We start from the raw sequence: 25,193 nt of genomic DNA, 5'->3' as shown, positions 1-25,193 counted from the left end.
ACAGACAAAAGCAGATGGGTTACCACCTGACAAAGCTGGAAAGATCTAATAGTCTTACCCTTGTGTTCTGCAAGAATTCCACTCTTTCTTGTGGTGGTATGTTAAATTTAGAATCTATTATAAGAATTCAGTAAGTAAATACTGTGCATTAATTTTGAGCCTGGAATAACACAGCTTTATTTTCTTTCTACAGTCACAGGTGTGCAAGCACATGACAAAAGCATATGCATGAATGCTGTGTATATTTAGTCTTCTGTGTATGTAAGCAGTTATACACATTTTACAAGGCTACTGCTCACTCATTCAGAAAACTAACAGGTTTTCCTTTACCACTTCCTTATGAATAAAAAAGTAGACAGGCACTGTGATGAGCTGCATCCAATTATACGTTCACCTGGGATCCAACATTATTGGATTATTCTTGGCTCACTGCACTTGTCAGACTCACTCTTTAAAGTCTTAAAGGAACGTTTGCTTTTCATTTACTGAGCTTAGCATTTACGAAGACTACAGACTTTTGATATTGAAGCTCTCTGTGCATTGAAACAGGCAAGCTACCGAATAAGTTTTTTCACAGAATAGGAAAGGCATTTTCCAATCCCTTATAACCATAGGATTCTCAGCTAGGACTTCCCACAGAGGTGTCAGAGATGGTCAGCATGTGCAGTTTCACCAGAACTCTCAGAACTCTAGCATGGGAGTTATGGGAGTTGCTGTCTCTCTGGGTAGCCCAGCTCATAGTGGGAAATGGAGGCAAGGCACAAACATATCACAATTAAAAACTTACCATTTCATTTTTTTTTATTCCATTATTTCTCTCCAACTTTTGATTTTCTTTTGCTTATAAGTTATTTCTTTTTTTTTACTAGAAGTGCAAGTTTCTGAAGAAAGTTCGGTTCTTAATCCATTTGCTTTCAACTACAAAATAATTTTTTAAAGAGAGTCTCATTACCAATTTATTAGAAACTGGACTGGTGTTGCTAACTGATTTAACAAGGATCTGTAACTAGGCATCTCAGAAACTTTTAGACTCAGGCTGGTAGGAGTAAATCCAGTGCTGTTTCTGTTTGAACAAGTGGAGTTAAGAGTAGTGCAAAGTTTCAACAGTGCAGGGGATGCAGGACTGATCCCTACCCTACAAGCACACTTAATATTTTTTTGCCAGTCAATCCCATTAACAAATTTTAGTGATGCAATGAAGTTCACTGTCTGCTAAGTAACTGTGAATCATAAAGTCCCCATTTGTGTGGTATAAATCAACATAACTATTCAACAATTAAATCTAGAATGAATATACTTTTTAAATTGCCAAGCATTATGTTTCATTTTACAAGCTTGCACATGCATTTGTTATAGCTTACTGTCATGTAATGCTTTATAAATGATTCTTGATAAACAACAGCTGTATAATCTTAGAAATATTCATCAAGAGGCACATGTATACATGGTAAATCACTTTTGACTTGAACAGTGCTGGTGGCTGGCATATAATCTTCTGACTGCTTGCATGTGGAACGTAATACAACATGGCAATATGCTTGAGACCAAAATACATTCAGAAAACATACTTGGGTATTCAGTTGCAAGCAAGAATGAAAAACATTTGTCAAGTGCACAGCTCCAATGTGTAAATCTCATAGTAGATGCTATATCTGTGGGACACCGCTGTGCGTATTTTGCATACTGTTTATTTTTAAACTGGACATCATTACACTAATTTTCGCAGTTTATTGGCACTGAAAATTAAAGATGAGTGAAGATGTGGTATTAGGGATTAGGTCTGCTATCCCAAAAGTTGCAACAAGCTGCAACTCCTATATTTCAGCTGTTCTACTTAATTACCTAGATTATGTCATAGTTTATTTCCTATCTGTTATACATAGTTCAGCTTTCAGAAAAGTCCTTGTGAGGCAGCATATAGAATAAAAGTGTTTATCTCTTCTTTCAGATGCTTCTGTACAACTTCAGCAGAGCCAGATACCATAGTTCATATGTCACAGCAAGTTTTGGGGAGGAAGAGATAACGAGAGAAGTGTGTCTTTCACATGCTGATGGCAACCCAGTACTGTGGCTGTTACGCAGCAGTTGGACTAATGAACTGAAGCACACTGTGATTGCTACCTTTGGGCTCTTTGCTGAATTGAATTGCTTATTATTGCAGCCTCACCTCTGTTTATTGAGACAGTGCAGTTTAACCTTCACACTATACTGTTACAAGTGTTGTTCAAGAAGCACTGTGGTTTATCCTTTATTTAGGGTCTTCTGAGAAAGCCAGATTCTGAGGTACAACCTGTATCTGGTCTAGTCACACAGTAATTTCCATGACACAGATTATGCTGTTTGGGACTTTTTTTTTCATATTGTGGACGGGATTGCCCTCACCTTATAATGTAAAATGCACCAAATGTTAACCCCTCAGCTAGGCTTCCTCTACTGCCGATGGAGAGAAACAGGTCGATTAAAAATAGTAAAAGTGGATGAACCTGCCCATGAAGGGTTCTATCCCTCTCTGTAAACTCTAGAGGCAGCCTAAAAGGTTTCCTTAGAGTGGAAACATACATTTTCTAGGATAGCGTGAAGTATGATCAGTGCAGCCAGCTGTGCTCCTCATACATAGCCTTTGTGCAGAACCCGCACCTCAACTGCTCTTAACTACAGTGCAAATTAGTTTTGTGTGCCTGTGATAAAATTAGCCCAGCTGTGCAAAACGGATCAGGAAAGAAGCCTGCTTTACTTGGTCTGTTGTGTCCACTTCACACGAAGAACTTGATCCATAAGTGGGAGAACGGCTTTCATGTACATTACATGAATGGTAGAAAAGTTTTTTTCAGGATAACCTTACAAGATCTGGAGCTGTCTGAGGAAGATGCACTTGAACAAGGTTTCTACTGGTTTGCATCCATGAGATTCACCTATTGGAATCTGCAGCCTCCGCAGTTCTGCCTTTGTGTCTGTGTCACTCCAAAACACCTCAGAGTTTTGACAGAAGTTATTTTCTTTACATCCTCTTGTTTCCACCCTAGGTAGAGGAAAATCTGGAGCTTTTATTCTCTTATGGAGGCAGAATTTAAGTAGGAGCTTTCAACAAAGGAGATGCTGCAGAGAAAGCCCCCTGGCAGCCAAATTGAAAGGACCTTTAGGACAAGGGGAAAACTGCGTACGTCTGAGACAAATGGCAGTTTTCCTCATATATTAAATCTGAATTTGGAAATATGACTCACATAAGAAAACAAATTTGGTAGCTTTGTTTCTCGCTCATTAGTATTTATTATTAGGAAATGTAAAAGATGTATTTTCCTTCAGACTTGAGGAATTTCGGTAAATTCATTGGTACCTTGTCTGTTGTGTTGCCATGTCTGGTTTTATCTGTGCATTGTGTCCAAGTCTGTTTGTAAACAGGTACAGAACTGCTACCCCTGTAACCTGTTTTAGGCCTTTTTAAACCTATATGACATGCTCAACAGTTTCACTACTTTTAAATATTTCTGTGACCTGTACAAATAAAGACTGGATCTGCTAAATCCAATCTAAGAACAAATGAGTTCTTATCACTCAACACTTTCCTTAAGTGAGAGCAAGTAGTAAAAGCAAACCCACAAAATTAAAATGTTTCTTCACTTAGGAACATAATAAATATATATTTTGAATTCATCAAAGAAAAAGGCAAGTATTGATGACTTAAAGTTACAGCTCAGTTCACTATGAATGTCACCCTGCTAACAACCTACAACAAAAAAGCTTTATAGGGTATATTACTGCCAATTAATTCTTATCTATGCAGGTCCTTACCTTCTAGGTAATATGAAGGTTTCCAGCAGGAGGCAGTGACAGATACTTGAACAAAGCATGTAGAGCTATCTTTTTGCCTTTTATATTATCCAGCTTTTCTCAGTTGTTTAAATTTCCTGAAACAGAGGCAGCATCTGTAGAATTGTGTTTAAAATTCATTAATGAACCTCTCCTCCAGGGACTCATCTGATTCTTTTACTGATTGATTTTAATTTTGGTCTCCACCCTGAAGCAGTGCATTCCACAATTATATGGCATATAAAAGCACTGTTTTAAAACTGCTGCAGTCTGAATGTTCTCTACTTCTTAATATTTAAAAAACAGTGAATAACAATTCACTACCCATATACTTTTGACATAACTTTTTGTTTTGTAAATCTCCAATTTTTTTAACCTAATCTGCTCAGTAGCTTTTCTGCCAAAATTATTGCCAACTTTGCCTCTGTTTAGTTCTACTGAAAGCTTTTTGAAATAGGGTCACCAGAGATGCATGCAGAGTTAAATCTGTTACACATCTGAGTTTTCTTAATCATAGAATCATAGAATCATAGAATAGTTAGGGTTGGAAAGGACCTTAAGATCATCAAGTTCCAACCCCCTTGCCATGGGCAGGGACACCTTACACTAAACCATGTCACCCAAGGCTTTGTCCAGCCTGTCTCGAACACTGCCAGGGATGGAGCATTCACAACTTCCCTGGGCAACCTATTCCAGTGCCTCATCACCCTAACAGGAAAGAACTTCCTCCTTATATCCAACCTAAACTTCCCCTGTTTAAGTTTTAACCCGTTACCCCTTGTCCTATCACTACAGTCCCTAATGAAGAGTCCCTCCCCAGCATCCCCATAGGCCCCCTTCAGATACTGGAAGGCTGCTAGGAGGTCTCCACACAGCCTTCTCCTCTCCAGGCTGAACAGCCCCAACTTTCTCAGCCTGTCTTCATATGGGAGGTGCTCCAGTCCCCTGCTCATCCTCGTGGCCCTCCTCTGGACTTGTTCCAACAGTTCCATGTCCTTTTTATGTTGAGGACACCAGAACTGCACACAATACTTCAGGTGAGTAAGATGTAAGATGTTTTCTGTTTTGTTCTGAGTTCCTTTCCTAAAAAGGCCTAACATTCTAGTTGCCATCAGTGATGGCATCATCTGGTGGATGATTTTGTAGAATGAACCTCAGTAATCATCAAATCCCTGTCCAGGGTGGAGATAGTTTCTTCAGAGTCCATTCTTTTTATAATCAAGACTCTATTACTCCAAATGCATTACCCTGCACTTACTGATACTGAACTTAATTTGCCATTTTATTCCACTGTCTTTTCCAGTGAGCTCTGGAAGTCCCTGCTGTCTTACATCCCAGGAAGCCCCTCTGCCAGGTAGCACAGGAGAACGATGAAGAGTAGAGATCCAACTACTGGTACTGAAGGGACCTGTTGGTTGAGAAAGTTGACCACTTACGGCTACACTTTGTCATCTGCCTTTTAGTTATTACTAATCTGTGGGAACCTCTTCCTATTAATCCTGTGGTCATTTAATTTGTAGAAGCCTTTAGTGAGGGAATGTATCAAAAGCCTTTTTAAAATCCAAGTATGCTATAGCATATATATGCTACATATACATATATAGAGAGAGATCACTTATCGACATGTTGACAGTTTTTAAAAACTCAAATGCATTTCTAAAGAAGATCTTCCCTCAGTAGAAACGATGTATTATGCAATGTATTGTGTTTGTCCAAGTATCTATTAATCTCATCTTTTACTACAGTTTTACTATTTTGTCTGTAACGAAACCAGACTTGCGGTCTATAGCTCCAAGATCTCTCTGGAGTTCTTCATAAAGATTGGTGTCACATTTCCCACCTTCTGGTCTTCTGGCAATAGGTTAGACGCCACTGTTAGTATTTTAGCAATTTTATATTTGGGTTCTGTTATAAATCTCCTGTGAATACCATCTGTTCCTGGAGATTTCTTACCGTTCAGTGTGTCAATTTGCTCTAAAGCCTTTTCTATTGACACTTGAATTTGAGCCAGTTCCTCAGCCTTATCTCCCATAAGGAATGACTGATATCAGAACCTCATTCTCTTCTGTAATGAACATTGATGCAATAAATTAATTTAGTTTTCCTGCATAGCCTCATCTTCCTTGAATGTTCCTTTCATACCCTGATTGTCTATTGGTCCCATCTGACTCTCTGTCAGGCTTTCTGGTAATGGTATGTTTGAAAAAACTTTTATCAATAGGTTACCTGTCCTTACTGCTACTCCTTCAAATCCCTTCTGGCCTGTCATATGGCATCTCTGTATTTAGCTTGCTACCATTTATACTCTTTTCTGTTATGTTGGTTTGGATGTAGCTCCCAAACTTCACTTCTTATAGCTTTCATTGATCTACTATTTAACATAGGTCAGGTGCTTTTTTCCTCCTAATTTATACTTTTAATGATAGCATGAATTTTCTCTGTATCTGTATCTCTAATGTGGAAACTCTGTAAATATTTTACCCCAATGATCTCTCCTTTTAATTTTTTGTTTCACTATTTCATATTGTTACCATTTTTAAAGAATTTTTATTGCGGCAAATAAGAGGTCTTTCTCCTTCCTTTTAATTTTGAGGCCATTTTCATTTGACCACTGTTAAGCTACTCTGCATGGGTATGTATGTGTCAGTTCCCTGGGCACCTACTCCAAAAACAGACATTTCTGATGATTAGAAAGGTTCTGACAGAAAAAAAAAGTGCCCAGAAGTAAAATCATTTTAAGTAAATTAATATATTTTCAAAAAGTGAATATATTTTCAAACACAAACTATCTAGATCAGCCCTTCCGACCTAAAGTTACAGTAATTTTATATGATATTAACTGTATTATCTGCTATGTAAGTACCAATATTCAAATTCTAAGCTTGATTTTACTCTGCCTTTTTTTTTTTCTTAACCCAGTGTAACTGTGATAAGTTCAATAGATTTGCTTTACTGGTTTATACTGAAGTAGAAGTAAGATCAGAATCAGGTCTTAAATCTGCAGATATGCCTAAAAGTGATACTATATTTTGTTGCAGTTGCAGGCATGTGCGCTGTGTGATCATTTTTAACCAGCTTTTTATTCCACCTGCTTTCCTTCTTCATAGTTGTTTTAAAATTTATGGCTTACATGATTTATTTTTCAGTGAAATTGCCACTGATGCTTAAGAACTCTACAGATCTTCTGAGTAGCTAACTTTCACCTTCCATGCTAATTTGTGTAGTTATGGAGGAATTTAGCCGTAAATCACCAATAGCACCGCTATCTTAGCAAAACCAAATGTCATCCGTTCATTTTGACTTCTGGTCTCAACACAGTCAAAATGCCAAGGGGTGAGCAGGAGATGAGTGTAAGTGCTATACAATGGTGAATTTCATTTTTCCATTTGTCATATCATGTCAACTCATACTCTTCAACTTCTTGCCACTTAGGATGTAAGCAGGAATAGCTGTCAATATAATCTTCAGGACATCTACAGATTTAATCAGCTGTACACAAGGGTGACTAACAAACTCCAAAGAGAATCAAGAGTCTTCTGTGAAGCTGGAAGAGATCTCAGTGTTTTGCTCAGGAGTTTATCTGCGTCATTGCCCTGCAGCCCTGCACTAAGTGCTTTCTTCTGATGTTTTGCACCAGTGGACACAAATCTCCGTATTTTACCAGGAATCCTATTCAATATCAGAAGCATCACAGTACCTTGGATTTTTGCACAGAAAAAGTTCTGAACCTTGTGGCGTTATCAGAGATATTTCAAATTAAAGAAGTTTTAAGGTGTGGTTATACTAAGTTTTTAAGAAAATCTATAGAGTGAAAATATGAGAATGTTAGTAACAGATTATGGAACTTGTCTCCATATTAAAAGCATTTAATTCCAGTAGTTTCTGTCGTTTGGTCACTTGTGTAATGTGAAAGTGATTTTCTTATAGAGGTAAGTATGTTTAGTTAGCTTATATCTAAAACCCTAAAAGGAAATTGCTGTGGAACCTTCTTGTAAGAATTGGTCTTGTTCAGAGTCAGAAAGGCAACTTTTACGTTTCTCTGCTAAGTCAGCTTCTGTCTTTACACTGGTCTTAGATGTTCAGGAGTTGGAAGGCAAGATGATGCTTTTCTTACAGAATATTTTGTTGCAATAGAGAGAAATCTACACTCTTATTCCTTATCTGTGACAGCTAGTGGCACAAAGTCCTGGCAAGCTAAAGGTGATAAAAGCCAGCTCTGATTATGTCTCTTTCTTGACATCAAGTGGTTGTATGCTTCTGTCATTCTAAGTAAATCCATCCAACTCATGAATCATAATCTATCAGAGGTCACTTTTATCTTTCAGATTCCAGTGATAACTGTTCTGTACTTCTGCTTCCTGCTCTTACACCTAGTAGAAATCTTATGTGCAGTTATTACTCAACTTTCAACTGATCACTTGTTTTTCACATGTGTAATTAAATTTAAATGACTAGTAACAAAAATCTTCCTGAAATTTCATTTTATGTCTGTAAGGAAGAGTTAATGACTGTGTTATCTCTACCAAAAGCTTTGTCCAGTGTCAGGACAAGCTATAACTATTTTTGCTTCTTTGTTTGAGGGTACATTTCTTGGACTGTATTCTGTCCCTTTTTTTTTCTCCTTTTTACAATGAAGAAATGTTTGCATTTAGTTCAGCTTAGTGCTAGTGTAATATAGTACTGGCAGCTAACAGAATTAGGCAAAATAAAGACAAAATTATCATATTGCTTCTTTTTAATCTTCCATGCCCCCTATTATTGCTGTTTCTCTTTCCAAGAGAAGGGACTTCAAGACTTTGGCTCCATTTAATGCCTATTCATTTGTTCATGCTCCTTATCAAGAAGAGCTTTTTCCTAGCCATCTGTGATATCCCTGCTTTATGGGTGCTACAGAAAATCTTGATTTTTGTTTCTTTATTACAGCTCTCTTTCTTCAGCCCACTATGAATAACAACAGTTTCTCTCTAGTGATGCATTCTTTCTCTAGTTTCTAAAATCTTGGTCTTGTGCACAGCAGTTTTAACAATATGTACAAGTATTATGAGTATTGTGTTTTATCAGAGGTAGAACATTATGTGAGGAAGGGGCTGCTTGTAAAAGAAATTATAGTGCATAGTGCTTTGGCTTTATATCCTGCAGGTAAACTGACTGATATTTTAATTTCCTTGGACACTTTTGAAAGCTCTCTAAATGAAGTTTCTGAAGAAAATATATAACTTTGGTTATTATGCTTTATGGTTATTACTGTGTACACATTAAATGTGAATTAATGCAATAAAAAAGTATATTTCACGTAAAAAATACTGTGAATTTCACTGCTGTTGCTGACACGGCACATGTATCAATGTAATTATGGGTTACAAATCCTTGGTAAGAGAAGCAGCGTTACAGTTTTTGAAGTTCCCCCATTATGTGAATTCAGAAAAAATGCTGCAGCTTGTATTTAATTCATCTTGTCTGGTAGGCCTTTCAAAAAAGCCACATTGATGCTGGATTTATCTTTAGTTTGATGACAGTCAGAGTAAATAAGCATGTGGAACATACTAGTGCTTGTTCCACCCTAAATTAGTCTGATGGTGTGAAACTGTTCTAGACAATTGAACAGAAGAGCTCTGAGGCATTTTACCTCTCCAGGGTAGTTACAGGCCTAACACACCAGGGAGCCCTGGCCCTGGTGTAGAAGGCCACCAAATTTGCCAGGCATGATTCAAATCCCTCCTTCAGTATCAAGTCTTCCAAAAAGCTTATCTGCGTTAATCTGTTAAGAAATGTTGTCATGATCCTGGTGTTTAGAATAATCCACGTACCCTAGTACATGAGGAGAGCTCTATATGAGGAGTAAGTCAGCAAATTTCTTAGATATACCACTGGTTTCCAATGATGAAGAGCAGTTTTCTATGCAACAGTGCTAGATATGAGTTACAGCACAGCAACAGCAATCCTGGGCAAGCAGATGGGCAGCTGATTGAAAGGGACTGTAGAAAAGGAGGAAGACTGCAAGGGGACACTATAGTGCAGAGAAGGCACAAGAATGATCTCAGCTAAAAAAGGGAAACTAATCTTAAACTATTACAACTGTGGGAAGTTGGGTTCAAACCTCAGGCTGCTTATTCTTTTGAATCATAAAATCACTTAGGTTATAAAAGACCTTTAAGACACTTGAGTCCAACTGTTAACCTAGAACTGCCAAGCCCACCACTAAACTGTGTCCTTAAGTTGCACACTTACATGCCTTTTAAATACTTCCAGGGATGGTGACTCAACCATTTCCCTGGGCAGCGTTGTTCCAGTGCTCGACAACCCTTTTGGTGAACCAAGTTATTTTACATCGTCTGAAGTTCTCCTGGTACAACTTGAAGCTGTTTCCTCTTGTCCTGTTGCTTGTTACATGGGAGAAGAGACTGTCCTCCATTTCACTACATCCTCTTTCCAGGTGGCTGTAGAGAGTGATATAGTCTCTCCTGAGCCTCCTTTTCTCCAGGCTAAACACACCCAATTCCTTCAGCCACCTCTCACAAGACTTGTTCTCTAAACCCTTCACCAGCTTTGTTGCCCTTCTCTGGACATGGTCCAGCACCTCAGCGTCTGTCTTGTAATGAGGGGCCCAAATCTGGACACAGGATTCAAAGTGCAGCCTCCCCAGTGCCCAGTACAGGAGGATGATCACTGCTTTAGTCCTGAAGATCTCTGTGTCCCTTTTATTAAATACAGCTATTACTCTCTTGCTTCCTGTTTGTAAGAAGAAATTACTAGAGAGCATTCAAACTTTGTAACAGTTAGGTATTATGACAATATAAGTATTTCAAGAGATTAAACATTTTGCAATGCAACCTTTGCAAGGGTATGAATAATTTCATTTTCAGCTTAGATCCCCTTGTTAACGCTTTCAATATCCACCTAAGACATGAGATGCAGATGGTCAGCACCTGCTTGTCATCATATGGTCCTTCAGGCATTTGGTTCAGCTGTATACAGTCCTAAGCGCACTGTCACTGCCTAACAAACCCATCATAAATAATATTGTAATTAATAATGAAGCTAATTCCTTGGGCTAGTCGTGCTTTCTTTGTCAGTTCTGCTGTGTGTGATGATAGTGCTAATCTTTTAGGCTAAGTACCTATTAAATTCTTTGAGTTTTGTGAGTTGTTTCCAGCAGTAGAAGAAATAAAATATAATTAGAAATTTTCCTCATATTTCTGTTTATCCTTGGAGAATAGGCATCAATTCTTGCTTGCCTGAACACATTAGGAATCAGGCAACAGGAAACTGCTCATAATCCCTAATCATAAATCCAATTTTTTCTACTCAGTATCTAGCCCCGAAACACTGTCCCACAGCCATTCTACCGTGATTCCTTTGCTATCCTCTGGGCTTTCCTGATGCCTTTGTGGTGGCATCTGACTCACAAATATTCACAAATACATCAGAACAACACTCAGTCTCTATATTTCCATTCAGACCCCAGGGAAAACTCTTTAAGTGTGTCATTCCATGGATATTTTCTGCAGCAACACAGTTTAAAAAGATCCTTCCACTCTCTGCCCCTTTTTACTTGTTTCTCTCCCCTGCTTTAGCCCTCTCTACACTGCAGTTAGTCCCCCCTGAAGTACCAGCGCAAATGTTTGTGGGATCACTGTGTAACCTTGATCACTGACAATCCTTTTTTAATTAAATAAATGCATGAATAAATTGAAAAGCACCACAACTGGATTTTTTCATGGCTTTGCCTTAGCATACAGCCTTGCAGCACAACTTGTGATTGGGATGGCAAAACATGAGGTAGAGCAGAAACAAAGAGGAGCAAAGGGAAACAGGGATCCCTGTTGCAAAAAAAAAAAAAGCAATGCCAAAACACCCCCTCAACCCTCCTCTCAGTGCTTATCGCAGCCTTGTGTGCTGATTTGGGACTGGGAAACAGTCTGATACTATTCCAAAGCAAAGAGGAATGTGACTGTTTCCTGATTTAACCTGACTTGAAAGTAGCAATTACACCAACAGGTTCCATAACGTTTGTGATGGCCAAAAGATCAAAGATGTTCTCTGGGAACCAGACAACCTCCAACATAACTGTAAATAAGTATCTCCCTACATTGGGCTGTTTCAGGTTTTGTTTTCACCTAAAACCTGCTGTTAGCTACCCTGTCTTTCCTCTTAGTTCCAATGGGCAATCTGAAAATATGATGACAGGGGCTCAAGAAATTGAAGGAGACAATTGTCTGTGATGATTTGTTATGTATTTTGTTAATTTAAAAGCTATTCTTTGCTGCCACACAGCCTTAGGGACGTTTTGTTATTATCATTGTTGTCAGTTCTGAACACTAAAATTTACTGTATTTGATGCTAAAATCTCAACTCAAGGTTGTAATATCTGTAAAGAAAATATTGCTATAAAGATTGAACTCTGAAGGGGCTGTTCACATCCATGAGCAGACAGTAGAATAAATACTGAAAATCTTATCTTTTTCTGTTTTTCTGTGAAGCAGGAAACAATATGAAAAACATTTATATCCCTTTGACAGAAAATGCTTTTAACAATATGTAATCATTATCAGTCAACACTCTGAGAGGTTGCTGTTGATAGTAGGTGTCTGGAAGATGCTTTTCATGGTGACCTTTAAATGCCACAGCCCTAAGTTATCATGCAGAAAGAATATTCCTTTATTTCAGTATCTACTAGGAAAAAATCAAATTGCAGTGTGTATGACAGTGGGAAATATCTATACATTGGCTCACTCTGCAAAGTGAGGAATGAGGAGGATAATATTCTGAATTTTAAACCATTACCTTTGGGCATGGCATTTCCTACTGGAAACAGCACTCGATTCATTATTCTTTAAACACTACGTCAATGATTTTTCTCTATCATCCGTCTCATTTTTTTCTCACTAGTACATCAGACATACTATACAAAAATATGCTCCCAAATGCAGTTCTGGGTATTAGTGCTTGTCTAATTGTCAGCAGTGGGATTTTGCTTGAACATTTGCTTTTTATCCAACTATGCAACTAACGGAATTTTTCAGAGTTACCTAAATAATATATTTTCTCAAATTTGGACCTGCAAAATTCTGACCTTGAGTCAGAGTAATAGAAGGAGCCAAGATGAAACTTTTTGCATGGGGAAGGTATTCAGTAATTGTCTTTTTAGAGTTTTTTATGTCTTCCTCTGAATTTTTTCAAATGACTTGGCTAGTATTTCATACCGACCAAAAGACACAACTGAAGAGATATGTGAGGTCAATAGTTTTTACTTCTGTGGAAAATATTCTGCATATATTGGCCAAAACTTGGGTGCAAACATTGATTTTTTGTTTTCATTAAAAGATGGGAATTTAGAAAGTATTTGCAGTGACTGATTAATTTTGAAATTAAGAGCAAATGTGAACATAGAGAAATACAATCTGCATATTTAGTCTTGCGAAAGTATTTGTATTAGTTAAAATACGGTATTTCAGCAGCAGAAATACTGCTTAGGAAGAAGATGATTGCTCTTATAAATCAAATGATCTTCAGAAGAAAACAACGTATTCACAAATGGATAAGAGTGTCCCCAAAATCTCTCTGCTTACCAAAAAAAAAAAAAACCTCTATAATATTTTCTATTGCAGAATGTAGCACATGAGGAGTGGGGAAAAATAACTTTGTGAAAGTGTGTCGAACTGACACAATTGTATTTTTTTTTTATTTTTTGTTTAGAATCTCTCTTAAATTTAACTTCCCTTTTATGCCCCTTTATATCTAGTAATCTCCAAGCTCTTTAAATCATTCATGAATGAAGCAGGCTGAACCAGGCCTCCCACTGATTTTATAAAGCAGGAACGTACAATTAGGCTAATTTACAGAAGAAAGTACTGATGTACTGGAAGGGTGAGTGAAAAATCCCAAACCCCAAAGGACACCCAAAACAGAACCAGTTATAAAACCTGAATCTTTTAACAGCAAAACTATTTTTTTTCCACCCAATCCACTTGTGCAATAGTTGCACAGGAGCAGGTGCAAACATAAAATAGCATCTACTCTTCCAAAGGGAGCTGTGCTAAAGCACAAGTCAGTTAAGCACTCATCAAATTAGTAGACTGATCAATTTATGCTTTCATCCCTTGTTGCAAGATCAGATCTGCAGGATCCAAGTTTCTGGTCTGGATTCACAGAATCAGTAGAGGGAGATGACCCAATACTTCTGCAAATCTAGGTGTCTATCCTAAGAGGACCGAAAAGCATTTGTTGCTGTAATATCTGCTGAGAAGCCAGCACTTTTAAAAAAAGATTTTACTTGAGGGGCACTGAGGAACTTGGGACAGACTAACTAAAGTACAGCTTACATTTTCTTTTAGTCCTCTGTGAAACCAGTAATAAAGTGGGGTTTGTGACTCAGTAAAGGCCTCAGGTTGTTGTCAGTCCTTTATTTAAAGCTCTGATGACCCAACCACATGAAGGAAAATAATCTTCAGCCTATTTTTGTGCTATGATTAAGTCTGCATGAGCACCAAAAGCAGCCACAACTGACAGTGGAGAAGAGGGTCTGGGGATATTTAGCCATGATGCGCTGCTTCTATGAAGGTCATCACTTCTTTCATTCAGAGTGAGTGAGTGACTCAACATGAAGCTCATATTGCACAGCATACTTTCAGAAATGATTCATGTTAATGGTGTATCTCAAGGGATTGATGTTGAACAGAAGCTACATCTCAAGCTTAAAAAATGATTTAGCAATATGAAAGCCCGCAGATCCAAGCTCATGTAGAGACATTTGATGGTAAACATCAGAGAATAAGTACAACTAAAAGTCATAAAATTGGATAGACAATAAATCTGACAGTTTAAGACCTTTTGGGGCTCGAATCATAAAAACCAAAATTACTTACACAGCCATTCCTTGATCCAGCCCTGTATCTTCTTCTGAGATGCAAACAGAAGACACTTTCCCACTTTTGGCAAGGTGGAGCAGCTCAAAGAAGTAGCTATGTCAACATAAACCAACAAAGTACAACACTGAGGGCACACTGCTCCCCCCAACACTGCTGTCTCTCCCCTCCTCAGCATTTATGAGACCCATGTTCAGCAAAGTAGTACTGGAAACTTTTTTTCCACATTTGGAAATGTGGCAATGCAGGCTGAGGAGAGATGATGCAGTGCTCCTACCCTTCCCAGGAGCCACCATCCATTTGCCTCCCCCAAGGCCAACAACCCCCTGGTTTCATACATACAAAAGCATTTAGTGGCTAATGTTGAGCGCCTTGAGACCCAGTTGTAGGAGATGCCACATTATAACAGCTTCTCTGTCAGTGTTTCTCTTCTCTCCAGCTGTAAGTTTTGTGAGGAAACCTGTCAGCCTTCTGTCTGTGGGCCTGGCCATTGGCTCCATTGCTCTGCACCCTCATGAGGCTCACCTAGTGTGTAGGGGCTCACCTGCCTGGCCAAAGCACTGCTGCCCTGAGAAGTCCACAGGTGATATGGGCACATCAGGGGATGGCATTTGAGGGGTGTCCTCCTGACTGAGGTGGCTAGGAAGAAGTCATTTGAACATCTACTCAAATCAGAACAGGTTCATGCAGTCTTTTGTTCTATTCAACTTTTTGAGGTTTTTTTTTTTTTTGCTGGTTTTGGTTGTTGGTTGTTTTGTTGTGGTTTTTTTTTTATTATTATTCAAATATTGGCACTGATATGGGGAAAGGGATCATTCTTGGCCAAAAAAAAAAAAAAAAGAGTAAATTTAGAAAATACAAAGTCAGAAAAGAAAATGTTAGATGGCTTGCCCTCTGACTGAACTTGGAGTTGAGGGAGATGTGTGCTGAGAGGAGATGGTGTTCTGTTTGTGGTTATCTGTGTTCAGATAGGCACAAGCACAGAAGTGGATTTGAAAGATTAGGTCAGTAATTTTAAAGATTAGCTCAATATATATACAAACAAGTCAAGCTGTGGGTCCCTGACTGCCTGATCTAGAATGTACATTATGGTAGAGATTCTTATTTGTAAGGCAAGTGATTTCTACCATCTCCAGAGAAATTCTTTTCTTTCCTCTTTAGCACCTGTCTGGAAATGGGCTGATACATACCTCACCATGCTATGCCTCTGTTTCTGTGCTGCCATTACACTGCTCTCTGCATTCTTGATTGTTAGAACCCTTCTCACAGTCCCGTAGCTGATTTGCTTTTTTGACTGCAGTTGGACATTGATCTGTGTACAGTGATGTCCCAGGTCTCCTTTAGATGATATAATCAGCTTAGTGCTTTCCAGGCTGAACAGATTATTTTCCTGTGTAGCCTGATTTTGAATCACATTGTTATCACAATGAATTTCCAGCTATTTTATTTAAGTTTCTTTAATGTTCTCTACAGTCATCTCAGGTCCTTGTACATGTACACAGCTTAGTCTGCTCAACAAACTTTTTGCCATGCTAACCTTTCACCTTTCCAAGTCATTAATGAACTCATTAAACATCATGGCACATCACAAGGAGCACCTGGGGCAGTTAATCTCCCATGATGATGGGATTTGATCCTTTAATCTTACTTGTTTTTCATTTCTAATCAGGCCTAGACTTCAGGAATCTTAAAATCTTGTAGTTAAAATGTTCAAACTGTGTCCTGACCTATCTGTACATTCCTTTCATATTTATAATTAATTCCCTAGGACTAAGGAATAATTGAAAGCAAAAATACAAAAATCTGTCTAAAATTCTAAAGCCCACTTAAAAAAACCAAACCAAAACCAAACCAAAACAACCCAAGCAAACAAACCTGAAAAGTACCAAGCTTCCGTGTCATTACCTAGTCAAGTCTTTTACACTGGTGTGGTAGGAAATGTACAACAGATACTTTCTGATGTCTTATGTGTCCTTGTCCAGCCACTGTTCTAGTATCTGCAGATTTTTTAATCTCTTGGCATTTCATTTTTTCTGACTAACTGTAGGGAATGCTTCAGACCTAGAGCAGAACACAAAGACATATAACGTGAAAACACATAAATAGTTTGTGAAGCAGAGACAGCAACCCAGGAATCCCCTCTCTCAGGAGATCAATAACACCTATATGTCTTGATACATTTCTTGTTCCTCTGATCATTAATCATAATTCCCCAGTGATCTCTGCCCTGATGTTTATCTGTCATTTTCTAATGACTTTCTTCATGTGAATATGCCCAGTTCTATGAGGGCAATCTCATATTTCTAAAACCCTTATCTATAGTCAGGCTGTCTTGTACTGCAATTTCTCATAAACTAGTCCCATCTAATTTTTTTGTTGTACATTATAGGACATGAATGAAACTGAAGGTTTTGCCCACTTTGTGAACAACAGCACATCTGATTTTTCTATTATTTTAAATAGAGATTGATACAAGTTTTTCAAATTTGGGCAGACAAAACTCAAAACAGTGTTTCAGCATGGATGTATTATCTCAGTATTCTTCTCACAACATGGAAAATGATCTTAATCATGCACTGGTAGAGTCCACAGTTTTGGGATATGGGTCAGGCAAAGAGTAAAGTCAGGACCTTGCATTTTAGGAAAGCAAATTCTAGCTCTTCAAGGTGTTAATCATTAGGGTCCCCTGGGAAACAGTGAAATAATGGAGCAGATTACCCAGCAAGGTGGTAGATGCCCATCCCTGGAAACATTCAAGGTCAGGTTGAATGGGGCTCTGAGACACCTGGTCTAATTGAAGATGCCCCTGCTCATTACAGGGGAGTTGAACTAGATGACCTTAAAAAGTTCCCTTCCAAAACAAACTGTTCTATTATCTGTGAATACCAGGTTATGAATCAATAAAGGCAAGAAAAGGCTGAAGAAGAATAATTTTCCTATAAATCTTGGGGTGACCTGTTAATAGTTCTTCATCAGAATTAATTATATTTTCCAATTTATTACCAACATGAAGATTCAATTTTCCTAACTTGACCACAAAAACCCTTCTTGGTCTCTCTGAGATCAGAAAGAGAGCTTTATTTCATCTAATAGAATCTGCTTTTTAAAAAAGAGTAATAAGATCAAGTCAAAGCTTAGGCTGGAGAAACCCGGTTTTGGTTGCATTAATCACTCCTGCTGAGCTCTGCTTCAGTAGCTCTGGCAAGGTTAGCAAACGTGTAGCTATAATGGGCCTGTAAAAACATTTCCTGTTTCTTTGAGACTTGGTGGTTATTTTTCTTTGTCTGTTGAACTATCCTAGTACTGGTTAATATTGGCCTGATAAGTCTCACATAAAAGTGAGGCATTAATTTTATCCTTATCATCATACAGCTATCTGATGTCATGAATGGCTGCAAGAGGTTTGAAAAGATTAAATAATTTTGAGAGAAAGATAATTTTGCTGATCTGAAGAAAAAAAAAATCTGGATTATTTAATTATTTCCTCTTCTACTGGCAGATATGTGAACTGCAGCTGAGATTTACTTAGTTTACGTTTTGGTGAGTTGCAGTTGTCTAAAGGGGGCTGCTTTGCTGCTTGAGTAGTTATATCATAGTTTGCATCAACATTTTTCTCCTTCTGCTATTCCACGGTACACCTTCATGCTGTAAAATTTACAGATTCCAAGGTGGAGCAAGGCAAATATGCACCACACAATCCCTCAGTTTGAAAATATCCCTGGGAGACCATTTTTGTTCTGCTGTTTACCTGGGCAGCCTAAGAGCATCAAATGAACACAGCCTCTCTTAAAGTCCCATTTCTTTGTGGGAATGCTTTACAAGCACAGTCATACCCACATCCTGTTGCTGCTAACAGCAGGATGGTTAATCTGGTAGAGGAATGACCCCGTATTTCAAATCTCATTCGCAGGCAGCCGGTCAGACACTCAAGGGAGATCTTCAACAGCACAAATGGAGGGTAAGCCTCCAATTCTCTTTGACTTTCAGTAGGACTGAGAAACCTTCCCACTCCTTGTGCCACAGAACATCTCCCATAACCAATAAAATACAAAGCTAGAAACATTGCACTGCAGTGAGGCTGACTTATGCTGCAGATAAGAGAATGTCTCTGAGTTTATAGAAGCTATTGTTTTGAGTAGTTTTATAGCCTAACCTTCCATAAGTGTTATGAACATCATATCCTTTAAGATTACAGGGAAAAGAAATTTATCTAAAAGATAAAATGTCTGATAAGAAATGAAAAGAAAAAGCTGTTTTTTTATCAAGCTTAAGATTTAATACACACAAGTGTGAATTGCCTTATACCCTTATTGTAGTACCTGCATTAGGACATGTTTATAGAGAACAGGGTGCAAAGACAAGAAAGTTTCCCCATGAGGATTGTCCTGTACGGTACCTACCCCAGGCACATACTGGGAGGCCAGCTGCGCGATTCCCCCTGCTTTTAAGCACACTGAAGTCACATCCAGTCTTAGTATCCTTTCATACATCCTTAATCATGGTATTTCAATTTATTGTACACTAATTAGATAGACCTGTTGGTTGAAGTAAAAGAATCAACACTCAGTAATTACTTCATTGTAAAACATAATGAGTTTTGGAACCTGACTTACTGTAAAAATTGCAGCCAATAAATAGAATGCAGTTTTCCAACTATAAACTAGCAGTGAATTCTGTTAGTGTATTTCTTCATGAAACATGTTTATGTGATAGTCTTCCAATTTTATGGCAGAAGTTTATCACCATAAGGTGCATTTCATGACAGCCAAATAACTACATTCAGTTAGACTTGTCACCATGTGCCTTCAGTATCAAGACACATGCTGATTGTATCAAACACTGTTGACTTAGTACTGCAAATAGAAAAGATGATTACACTGTTCTCTTTATATGTGATGTAATATTATTCACCTCACTAAAAAGTGAAGGTCAAGATTGTCTAAGAACATGAGAAAGATCATCTATTGAAAGCTTCAGAATGTGATGATAATGCGCTAAAGAGACACAGTAGTAGTTTTACATTAATATATCTGTGATTTCTTATGCAAGAGGCAATGCATACTCTACAGACTAAGCAAGTGACCCACTGGTATATTTATACATCAACTGGAACAGCTCCAAGAATTCTACCATATTTTGCAGCCATTTGTCTCACAAAGGTCAATAAAAACAGTTTGCACTCTTGAGTGAAATAACAACAAAGAATTAGCACTTTATCAATTCATTCATGTCAGAATACTGCTATCATCTCGCTGATCCTGTGAGAGATATCCCTTCTTTGTGTAAAAGAAGAGGTAGTCATGGAATCTACAGAAGTAATTTTAAGTAATAAAGATAGCTTAAAATCATATCCAAGACTTGTAAAACCACTGGCAACACTATTTGTATTGTGTGCAGATAGTAGAAATGCTTGAACCTCATTCCAGAAGTAAATACTGAATATATTGCATATAATGATACACCATTTGTTTAATTTGAATGAAGGTATAAGAGCCACGGTAGTTACAACTTTCTTATTGCTATTTTGAATTTTGTTGGGGTGCAGGGTATATATCTGCTGGTCATGTAGGCTGGAGACAGGAGTGAGAATTTAGGCAGCGAGGTATGTCTATGTGGACCCTGATGGGGGATTCTACATGTGACAAAGCCCAAAAATACAGGAGGCCATAAAATTATATGTGTGAGAAATTTAAAATGCAGGGGAGACTGATTTCTGGCAGTTACACCTTAAACAAGAGGTGCATCACTGAATGAGAGGCAAGTGGAAGGCAGTGGGTTCAGGAGGATGGTGAGATGCTGCTCATTGCAGGGCATGGAGATGGCTCTGGCTGCCTGATTGCCATGGCAACTACAAGAGTTCCCCCTCTTTGCCCTTTGCTGGAGAGACTTGGTCCCCTGCTGCCTTGTAGCCCGTGGCTCTGCGACAGCGAGACCCCCACCCCATGGAGATCATTGAAAGAGAAACCGATCCATGATGGTTTTTCAGCTGCCCCCGCTAGCATGTGATAATAGGCAAATTCAGGAGATAAACCCAGCATTAATACTACCATAATACCCATAAAGAAGTAGAGTGTAATCTACTTATAAAAGTCAGTTTAGTCTAATTTAAGACCATAAACAGAAGTATTTTGATGGCAGACATTGAATGGCTTTATGCCATCAAAGGAGGACAGAAATAAGGCTGTTTCAATATCCTATTCAGGCATTTTCACCCTTAAAATATACGGTTATAATCCCTAACCTTGATTTCTCTCATTTAGGTCACTCAATACAATAATAACATATGATGTACCTATACCATCTTAACCTAAAATGCAGAGATATATTCTTAACAACCCTATCTTAGTGTATTTTATTTTATGAAAACATGTAGAATCTGGAATAATGACAAATGTTTAAATGAAATATTGAAAAATATTGAATTTGGGGGTTACTTTTTACGAGGGTTTCAATATTTCTTTTTTAGGGCTTTAATTTTAATTTTTGTGTTTTAGTTAATGAGAGTTGTCCCCTAAGAACACATTTACAAATAGAAACAAATCAGCTAACTAATAATTTTGATAAAATGTCACCCATGATACTGCTGAAGTTTTAGCGCGTGTTCTAAAACAGCAAATTTTTTCACCTCTGGTTTTCCATTCAATAAGCAAAGGGAGGTGTAAGCAGACATTGTAGAAGTTAAAAAAAATAAGACAGAAAAGTAAGTGAGACAGAGAAAAGTGGAATTGAAGTAATTGAGAGAACTGAAGTAAGAAGTAGAGGGGCTGTCAGGTGAGTAGTGAGCTAGAACCACAAAGACATAGATGGGTGATTCACAGCTATTGATGCTCAGAGCACCTCCTACCCCGTCCCTGTGCCAGGGGAGCTCTGCTGGGTGCCTTGTGTTCCTCACCCTTAAATTCTTAACAAGAAGGTATTCAGACAGCGATCCCGTCTTCAGATCAGCTGCCACTGAGATCTGCACTGTGGCATCAGTTTTCCTGGCACAGTGATTTTAGAAATGTGAGCTCATACAACTACAGCTGAAGTCAGTGAGTGCTGCAGGTGCTCAGCTGCCTCATCCCTATCCCTTTCCTTTTCCCTGCACCTGCCCTTCTGAGGTGCTCTCGGAGTTCAGTCAAGAGGTAAAGAGAACTGTGGGGCTCTAACCACATTGTGGCTTCCGTATCTCCTGCCTTGCTGCACCCCTGAGCCTGGAATGGAGTTTGCCCTCTGTGTGGCAGGGGGATCATACTGTATCTGGGCATTGCGACATGGTCAGGTACTTGTTCTGTCCTCGGCATCCCTTAGAGAGCTGAATTACTCATGTGGATAGAGTGGCAATATTTATTCTTTAAATAGCTACATGGGGGAGTTTGATTTTATTATATAAGTAAAGCATTATATTTAGACATTAAAAACATTTCTTTTTCTAATAGCAGAAGTGTTCCATGTAGGCTATGTTTATTCCTACAAAATGTGAAAGAGTTCAGTTTTGTGTAAAAGTATTTGGTGGTCAGAATGGGCTTGTTTTGTCTTTTTTAACTGAAAGTAAATGAAGACTGCAAGAAAATTAAAACCCCCATATTATTAACCTTTAATGCTAATAACCCTATGTATAATAATAATATTTTGTCCTGATTGTCTTTCAATCTTCAAAGGGCTTAGGTCAGACTATGCAGTCCTCATTACTGAATATGCATAACATTGTCTTCTAAATTCCCTGTAACTATTCAAATAGCAGCTCTAAATGACAAATTGCCTATCACTCCGAAGTCTTAAAACAAAACAAAAGGCACCATATTGCCACTTTAGAGACACATTTGTTGCCTGCTGTTGCTATTATATATGTCATTTCAGTCCTGCAGTTAGCTATAAACTACATCTTCTTTTTCCAGAGAGAAATAAGAGATGCCTGAAGGGAAGCAAGAACGGAAAACATCCTTAAAATGACTGATTTACAATTGGTAAGGAGATACAATATGAAAATTATAGCTTTCTTAGTGTGTCACAGCACAAGCTTGTGCAATGCTCTTGCTTTAAAAGCTGCTGATGTGATGGCTTGGAGGACAGCGTGGCATACGAGCGTAGTCCGAAGCCAGGCGAGAAGCAGCACTTGGCGGCTGAGCTCATGGGAGGGACACCTCTGCTTCAGAGATTGCTCCATACAACACCCTCCACAACAAACAGTATGCTGCAACCTACCCTTCTGCAATACATCTGAGAAAGAAAATGGTAATGGAGGCACAAAAACATGAATTGAGAGAAAGGGAAAGGCCCCTGTGATTCAAACCAGACAGGCTGTTTCAGAAAGTATGAAACCTTTTAGCATAAAATCCTACTAGCAAGTGCTAGTGAATACATGAAAGCCAAAGCATATTTTATGTGACTGTAAAAAGCAAACACACAGAATGTTATTTTTAGTCTCCTAGGGTTTAGGAGCCTGATGTGAGTTAATCAGCTTTAGCTCCTGTGCAGCTTAATCTCTAACCTATAGATGTTAAGGAGAATGTGTTGCTGCAGCAGTGTTGTATTCTACTATGTCCACCTTCACTTGGTCTGCAAGGTATAAGAGGAATAAGGGACTTTTGAGGTGCAGGAGATAATATGGTTGTGGTTTACCTTTTTACAGTCTAAGCTGATAATGGTGGCTGGTGGTACTCTCACCTCTAGTACCGTGGAGATAGATGCCTTGAGTCTCCACCTACGGCTGGTTCGGCCTATTTCATAATCTAGTATTTCGCAAAAATCTTACTCCTTCCTACCAGCATACACACTTTGGGATTGTGTTGGACCATCACACCTAATATCTACCAATTGGTAGATGAATTTAGTAAACCCCTTTTCAATACCTTTTGTATTTTTGCTCTCTGCATTTTACTGTAACATGGGATTCCATATTTTACTTACATCTTTTGTGAAAAAGTACTTCACCTTATTTTCTGTTCGTTACCTGATAATTTTATTCCATGCCTGCTAGTTCTCATCTTGTCAGAAACAGAAGTGATTCATCTGCACTTTTGCTGTCCAGTCACTCAGGACTGCAAAACATTTCTATAACTTTCCCAGTCAGATTTAGGTTTAACTACTTTAAATAATGTAGTATCATCTGCAACTTTATTCATTCCAGATTTACACTGTTTTCCAAATAATTTATGAAGTGTATAGATCCTTAGGAACCTCCCACATGCAGATTTCTTCCACTGGGCTTCTGCAATTTATTCCTGGTCTTTGTTAGATATTAATATCTAACCCATGAGAGGACTATCCCTCTTCTCAATTAGTAAACTGTTATACCCCAAATATATAAATATTTACTTTTTAAAAGATCTATCATATCTATAGGGAATTCCTGAAATATGGAGCTAGTTGCACCAGTGTCTCCAAGAAGCAAATCTGGCTTATTATAGATACAAGCGTGCTACTCCACAGAGCATTACTAATAAGTGACAAAGTGATTATCACTCTGGTGGTCACATTTCCACATCACATGCTGGTATTGTTGTTTAAAAGTCTTTTTTGTGGACTTGTTTTGAAAGATGATCCTTGATGCAGTAATCCAAGAATGTAAAGCTGAGTGACAATTCCGTTCATGTGTCTCCGCTTTAATTTGTATTTAATAAGCTAGTTTTCATTACGTTTTGTTAAATTTGGTTGACTTTTAAAAGAGCACCCACTGAGTTTTATGAATATGCAGATTGAATATCTATTTGGTGTAGAATGAAACCCTCCATTACAATGAAAATAAAGATGTAGTTATAGTTTTAATAATCAATTAACATGTAAATATCCTGATTAGCACTCAAAATGAAGTGAGTAATTAAATATTTCTTTATATCAGGAATACAGGAACTGCTTTTCTTAGGGAGATAGAGCCTCGAATCCAAAGGAGTACCTGAATGCACATCTGTAACTAGAGAAGGTAAATTAATTTGATCCAATATTTAGAATTGTTGCCATAATAAAAGGTTGCAGGTTTGTGCAAATTCCTACTTGTATCAATGATCATTTAATCTGCACCAGGTAGTTGACTGTAAGTTGGGATTCAGTGTTCACGAGCACTTACATTGCTTGTGATAAATCTCTTCAATTTCCCCATAGGCAAAGTGGAAATAACTGACAGGTACTATCTATAGATACTGTAAAAATATGCTTGAAGCCATGTAAATATAAGATTCAAACAAAATGCCATTAATCTGAGATGTAACTGTGATTTAACAAATAACTTGGAGGACAGGAAATCAAAATGGCTGAACTATTGTTCTGGCCTTATTGCTAATTGGCTGTGTGATCTTGGTCAGTGTCAGGTAGGAATTACATGTGAGACCTTCCTAACTGTTAAACTGCCCTGATTAATGTTCTATACCCTTCTCATCCTGTGTCTAAACCCATCAGATGTTTTTGTGAAATGCTTAAAAATGATTCAGTGTTGTCAGAAGTATGTCCATCATTTGGCATTCTGAGCTAATTTGTTTTCAGTACATTGTCAAAATTAAATCTGCAATATTTTCTCATATTTGTGTGCTGCTGAGAAAATCAATT

The 25,193-nt window shown here is 38.0% G+C and overlaps 1 long non-coding RNA gene across 1 annotated transcript in view; it reads left to right on the top strand.

The window, feature by feature from the left end:
- LOC134157825 (uncharacterized) overlaps positions 1-24,574 on the top strand; it is a 38,004-nt gene extending 13,430 nt beyond the window's left edge. The window contains exons 2-3 of the long non-coding RNA XR_009962481.1: positions 22,550-22,618; positions 24,493-24,574. This is a non-coding gene — a long non-coding RNA (uncharacterized LOC134157825). The remainder of the gene's footprint in view (positions 1-22,549; positions 22,619-24,492) is intronic.
- Positions 24,575-25,193: the final 619 nt, after the last annotated feature.

This window comes from Pezoporus occidentalis, unplaced genomic scaffold (assembly GCF_034315485.1).
Source record: "Pezoporus occidentalis ecotype Australia unplaced genomic scaffold, CSIRO_AGI_Poc_V1 ctg120, whole genome shotgun sequence".
NCBI lineage: Eukaryota > Metazoa > Chordata > Aves > Psittaciformes > Psittacidae > Pezoporus > Pezoporus occidentalis.
Note: the sequence above shows the minus strand (reverse complement) of the source record. Positions and strands in the feature narration are given on the sequence as shown.